Here is a 5,399-nt window from a genome sequence, read left to right as displayed (position 1 = left end):
TTTTTTTTTTTTCTTGTTAAGCTTTTGGAATAAGCTGTCTTTGACTTACTGGTTGACTTATAAGCAATTATAATTATCACTGGGCTGATTTTAGCCATGGAGTTTATAGGCCTAATGGGGCCTAAGAGAAGTAGCCCAAGGTTACAGTACTCTCACTACTTCTGCCATTGGGGAGATGGTGACTGGTCATTGGTATTTCAGTTCACACATAATGAACTTTTTTTGCTATAGGGTTCCTGTGCTCACCAGAAAGACAGAGACAGAGAGACAGAAAGTGAGCAATCACCCCCTGGGGGAATGGCCACGCTGCCATCCCGTCTCCTCCCTCCTCCTCTTGGGATCTTGGGCACGCATACACACGCACCCAGCATGAGTTTAAGCCACCAGGTCTGGGACTCAAACTGCTGTCAGCTACATGGGAGTCCAGTGACATAGCCATTATGCAAACTGGCTGGTCCCCACACATAATAAACTTCTAAGGGATAGAATTTTTGGAGAGCGTTCTTTGTAGCAAAGTCATTTAAGTAGTCCTGTGAGTTGCTTAGTCTGTATGCACAAGAATAATAGCTGTAACATGGATAATAGAAGCTCAGTGAATCCAGAAAGTAGTTCATTATGGGAAGGCTCAACCCTTAGAAATGATCCTGTAGAGCACTAAGATTAGACGGCTAGACTTGAGGCTGCCTAAGTGAGAACATGTGCTTTTAAGGAGATTTTTACTTGTGGCTGCAGTATACCAGGACATTGAGTATCAGGGATTCCGAGGACTTGTTTTGATTACCATGACTTACAGAAGTGTTAGTGGCCTTTCAGAGAGCTCTCACTACTCCCAGGGTGGTGTGAGGGCTTTGACTCAGCAAAAGAGGGTGTCGACAGCAGGTTCCAGCCACATTGTTGGGTCATTGATGACAGTCACCAACAAGGGCTGGAAAGGCAGTGGGGTTTTCTCTGAAATAGCTTTGTAGTTGTGAATCCTGTTAGGTAACTCCAAGGGAGTGAGCACAGCTTTGGAAGTGGATTTGGCATCCGCCCTATTTGGGATTTGGCTTTAGAAGTCTTTAGTTGGTACCTGATGTGGTTGTTGGTATGTATTGGCTTAGGGACTGTGAGAATGGTTGTTAAACACTTTAGAAAAACTTATTATCAGGGCCAGCAGGTGGCGTAAAGGTTACTGTGCTGCACTCCACATGACGGACCACTTTCTGAGCCCCATAAAACTCAGGCCAGTTGCATGTGTGCGTGTGCTCAAAATCCTAGGGGAATGGAGGTGAAGGGATTGTGGTGTGGTCATCGCCCTGGGGAGTAATTGATTTCCCACTTTCCCTCTCACAGTCTCTCTGTCTCCTCTCCAGTAAGTGCATATGCCCTATAGCAAAAATGTTTTTAAAAAGTAAAGCTTGTTATCGCTGTGGGTGAGCTACCCTTAGTTTCTTAGGTACAGTGACAATAGGTGGTGTTTCAGAGGCTTCAGATTTTGGTGGTTGACAGTGACTAAGGTATCCCAGTGATTTGATGGTTCAAAGCTCAGAGAGAATCCCAGGAGATGTCTAAGAATATCTGCTTGACCACCAGGCTGTCTGCCTTGTATCAAAGGACCTGCATCTGACAGCAGAACCAGAAGGCGCCATGACAGTGAGAAAAGCTAAAGTTCCAAGGTCATCAACAGAGAAGGCATCTGGGAGGAGATCCCAGATTCTCAAATTAGGTGGGGATGGTCTCTGCACTCATATGTCAGGTGTATGCGCTACTGGTCATCAGGTTCTGGAGTAATTGGGCAAACAGTTCACCTATTCTGCATTCTGCCGTTAGTAGGGTGACCATATATTCTAATTCTCCAATTGCTAGTGTATATCTCTAGTCCTATGATAATTATTAGGACCCTCTTTTGCTCTTCTCACTACTGATGTCTGGCTGAGCATATCTTCCTCTAGAGCCAGCAGGTCTTTACAGATATTCATAAAGGTTGTCATAAAGCTTGCCAGGTATTTTGACTAATCTTTTGAGGCAAAGTGTTTAGGTGTACTTAGGGCTGAAAACTGAAGAATCTCTTTGAGAGCGGCTATCAGAGAACACAGACACATTCATAGTGAGTAACTTTTGGGAGAGGACAGACTTTGAGGTGAATGTTTCTGCTTATAAGTTTTAGTTTATTCATTATTCTTTGGAGGATATTTGAAAGTATTTGAAAGTTACAGGTGTTTTGAAGTAATTCTTCTGTAGCTTCTTTCAAAAGGTGGCTTTATATTCCTGTCAAAGTAGCTTAGGCTCTAAGTAACCTGGATTCTAGATTCTTCTCATTCATCATATGAAACTACATTATTTAGGTGATAGGGATAAGTATTTGTTATAGTCCAGAGAGGAGAGTCTAGATCTTTTAGAGACCCAGTTCTCTGACATCTTACAGTCTACTTTCCATGATATGTTCAGCGTCTACTTGGCCTCAACTGAAGAGGAAGCTGTTTTCCTCAGTGGACCTACCTTGACCTTGTGAATTGGCTTCTCACATACGTAGGAAATTCTGTGTGGGCTCTTGTCACATAAGACACCATTGACTTGTGAATCCTCCAGTCTTTTAATTTGAACCCGGTAAATTTGTGCAAGCTCTGGGCAGACAGTTATAAAGCCTAGGTGGACTCCTGTGAAGTGGAGTGAGCAAACAGGATAAAGCTGAAGTCCTTGTGGCACAAAGCTTTTAAGTACCACAACAAACAGGCCTGAGTAATAAAGTGGAATGCTGTCCAGCAGCCTGTGAACGCCATTTTATGGACACACACTCCCACCCTCACAAGATGAGGACAGAGAAGCCTGTGGCTCCCTTACGAGCAAGGTGGTTTGGAGTGCAAAGCTTTAGTACATTTTTTATACCATATTCATGAATTTATCATTTCTATTCACACAGTATCATGCATTTTAGTTAAAAATAAACCACATCTTTTCAGAAAGCATCTAAACCTAACAGGGTGCCATGACTTAACCTTAAGTAGGAATAGTCTAACTTTCTTTTGTAAAAAATATTGTAGTGTAAATATATTATTTTAGATTAATTTCACATTTTGCATACACATACAGTCCCTGTCATGTATATTCTCTCTTTATAGATATATCTATATCTACATATAGATATGTTTGTTTGTTTGTCTAACTTTCTTTTGTAAAAAATATTGTAGTGTAAATATATTATTTTAGATTAATTTCACATTTTGCATACACATACAGTCCCTGTCATGTATATTCTCTCTTTATAGATTATATCTACATATAGATATGTTTGTTTTTGTTTTATTTTCCCTCAAGAGAAAGCTCTACATTTCTTTGAATGCTTCTTCCCTTTGGGGACCAGCAGATGGCATAATGGATACTTTGCTCAACTCTCACATGACTGACTGACTTGAGTTCTGAACTCAGTGACTTGAAATTCAAGCCGAGTGGGTGCACGCGTGCATGCCCAAAATCCTGAGAAGAGAATGTAAGAGAAGGAATTGTGGTGTGGCCATCTTCCCTTGGGCGGGGAAGGTGACCTCTCACTTTCTCTCTGTCTCTCTGGCTAGCACACACACCCTATGGCAAGAATCTTTCTTTAAAAAAAAAAAAAAAGTTTCTTTCCTTAGCACTTTATACCCATCCTCTGCCACCTGTGTCTCCCATCTGCTTTCCTCCCTTACAGTCTCTAGTATCTGCACTTATCCTTTCTACTATCATATCTTTGGATCTCTCATAGAGCGCAGATACTCAGTACAAATTGAGTGGGGATATACGGTGTATATCTTTCAAAGTCTGGTTTCCTTCACTCAACAGTAAGTCTTCTATATTCATCCACTTTTTTTTTTTTTTAAGAGAGATTTTTGTTATAGGATTTGTGTGCTTGCCAGAGAGACAGAAAGCAAGAAATCACCCATTAGGGGTGGTGACCATGCCACAATCCCTTCTACTCTTGGGATTTTGAGCATGCATGCATACAAGCCCAGTATGAGTTTTAAGCTGCCAGGTCTGGGACTCGGTCCACAGTTGACTATGTGGGAGTCCAGCAATGTAACCATTACACTGCTGGTTCCTATTATTCATTCACTTTTTTTTTTGGAGAAGTTTTTTTTTTTGCCGCCTATAGGGCCCGTGCACTCACCAGAAAGAGAGATAAAAAGCGAGAAATCGCCCCCCGGGGGGATGGCCACACTGCAATCCCTTCTTCTCCTTTCACCTCTTGGGATCTTGGGCACAGATGCACATGCACCTGGGGTGAGTTTAAGCCACCAGATCCGGGACTCGAACCACAGTTGGCTACGTGGGAGTTCAGCAACATAGCCATTATGCTAACTGCTGGTCCCATCATCCACTTTTAATCACATTATAAGGTCTCATTATTTCTTGTAACTGAGTAATATTCCGTACTGTATATGTACCACAGTTTTTTAACCCAGTTATCAGTTTTTGGGTACTTATGTTGGTTCCATGTTTTAGCAATTGTGAATAATGCTATAGTAAACATGGATGTGTAAGTGTCTTTTCAACTGTTTGCCTATTCTTTGGGTAAATACCAAGGATTTGGGATTACTAGGTCATATGTTGGTTCTATTTGTAGGATTTTGAGAAACTTTCATGTTGTTTTCTGCAGAGGTTGTAACTAATTTTCATTCCCACCAGAGGATTCTGTTTTGACCAAAGCCTCTCCAGCACTTATTCTTTATTTTTTTGAGCCTAGCCATTTTAACTGGGGTTAAATGTTATCTCATTGTGGTTTTATTTTGCATGTCCCTTATGACAAGAGACTGAACATTTTTTCCTATGCTTTTGGCCATTGGCAGGTCTTCCTTGGAAAGTTGTCTGTTCAATTCATTTGCCCATTTTTTAATGGGCTTACTCGTTTTTTGAATGGGTGAGCTGCTTGAGTTCCCTAAAGGGGATCAATATTCTGGAGGTTGATCCTTTATCTCTGGAATAATTTGTAAATATTTTCTCCTATTCCACAGGCTGTTTTTTGCTTTAGTACCTTTTTGACATGCTAAATGGTAATTGTTTTTCCTTTAAAGTTTTAATATTTCTTGTGTTTTAGCACCTTCTAGTAAGCACTTCTCAGAAACTAAGGAGAAAAGAGGTTTCTGGTGATGCCAGACAAAACATTTTTTGGCTTTTAGTTATTGTGAACACAAAAAGTTTTTAGAGATTTTTGCTTTAATGTGGTGACTATTTCCAGGTACTCATAATATGCTCATTATTTAAATAATAGTCATTAGGTTATGTGACAACATTTTTTTTTAAGTAAAAACAAATAATATGTTGAGCTGTTTTAAATTTCCTCCTCTATTTTAAGAAAGTCCAGAATTCTGTCCTGTAAAGGGCATTTTATTCAGTGTTTTATTTACTTATTTGACTTTTAAAAATGTTAACTTCCTAAGATAAGTCAA

General features: G+C 40.3%; 1 protein-coding gene across 1 annotated transcript in view; it reads left to right on the top strand.

Moving 5' to 3' along the window:
* RMND5A (required for meiotic nuclear division 5 homolog A) overlaps positions 1 to 5,399 on the top strand; it is a gene marked incomplete at its 5' end in the record, with an annotated part of 73,238 nt that overhangs the window by 22,021 nt on the left and 45,818 nt on the right.

Source organism: Tupaia chinensis, unplaced genomic scaffold, assembly GCF_000334495.1.
Source record: "Tupaia chinensis unplaced genomic scaffold, TupChi_1.0 Scaffold145741_1, whole genome shotgun sequence".
NCBI lineage: Eukaryota > Metazoa > Chordata > Mammalia > Scandentia > Tupaiidae > Tupaia > Tupaia belangeri.
Note: the sequence above shows the minus strand (reverse complement) of the source record. Positions and strands in the feature narration are given on the sequence as shown.